Source organism: Arachis ipaensis, chromosome B02, assembly GCF_000816755.2.
Source record: "Arachis ipaensis cultivar K30076 chromosome B02, Araip1.1, whole genome shotgun sequence".
In the NCBI taxonomy this organism is placed as follows: Eukaryota; Viridiplantae; Streptophyta; class Magnoliopsida; order Fabales; family Fabaceae; genus Arachis; species Arachis ipaensis.
In genome coordinates this window covers 29,324,285-29,325,536 of record NC_029786.2, presented here as the reverse complement: position 1 = coordinate 29,325,536, position 1,252 = coordinate 29,324,285, and positions in this window count along the sequence as shown.

Sequence of the window (1,252 nt, the reverse complement as noted above, 5' to 3'; positions counted from 1 at the left end):
TAGAATGAAAAAAATATCATTTTAACATCTCAGAGAATAAAAAAAATGAAATTTTTACTAATTAAAATAATTAAATTATTTATTTTTAAAAAAATTCTGTTCCTTTATTTTTGTACAAGTTTAACACTTTAACTAAATGATAAGGTTAGGCACATCACAAACATTTATAATTACCGTCCTCATTAGAAGAGTTACTATCTTTTAAACCTGGAGTTATGTGGTCCAACTTGCCAATCGACCCAACACGTATAGTATTATCACATATCAGCCTCCCATAGCCACGCTAGCTACAGATCACATATAGCCATCACAGAAAGCACCATATAACTTTCAAGGTAAGAAACTAAGCATTCAACTAGAATAAATGAATAATACATACATGCTAGGAATTTTAATATGTTGTGGAATGCACTAGTTCTCAAGGCTTGGTTAAATTTGTGCAAATTGATGAATCATATAGTCAAAGTGATATATAATACTTTGGATATTGTTATTGATGATGATGTCATTGATGAAGATCGGAGTGGCAATGAGGCAATTAGAGATGAGTTTTCGTCCTACCTTATCCTGTCTCATCCTATAATAATCTGTATCGAATTCGCTTCGTTTTTACTTGTGGATAGTAAAAAGTTAAATTCTAACCCGCTTTTGTGGGTACTCGTTCCGTTCCTATCATTATTAAAATTTAACAAATAAAATTAAATTTTAAAATTTATATAACTATCATTACATATGTAATATAAATTAAAATAAAAATTTAAATATGATATAATATTATTAATCATTTTACTAATTATTTTATATATATATTACATATATTATATATTAAAAGTATATATATTTATATATATTATATATATACCAAGACGGGTAGAGACGAATTTAACCTAAACTCGACCTCGTCTCACTCCGTCTAAGAATCCGTCCTGTTAAAAATTTGTTCGGCACGAGGACAAATAATTATCCATTTCGAATGGTAGGATGTGGTGAATACTCACGAATTTAAAAATAGTGTTGTCACTCCTAGATAAAAATGGCAATATAATTTTTTTGAATTGAATTCACTTTAGATAAAATGGCAACATAATTCTTAATGTGACATTGACGATAATATTGTGTGATTTACGCCGTGGATTGACCATAATATTATGACTTACTAGCGGGTTATGACCTACATGATAAATTTGGAATATCAAAATAGCAGCAAGAATTAATTATAATATTCTAATTCTAATTTTAGCATTATATTATA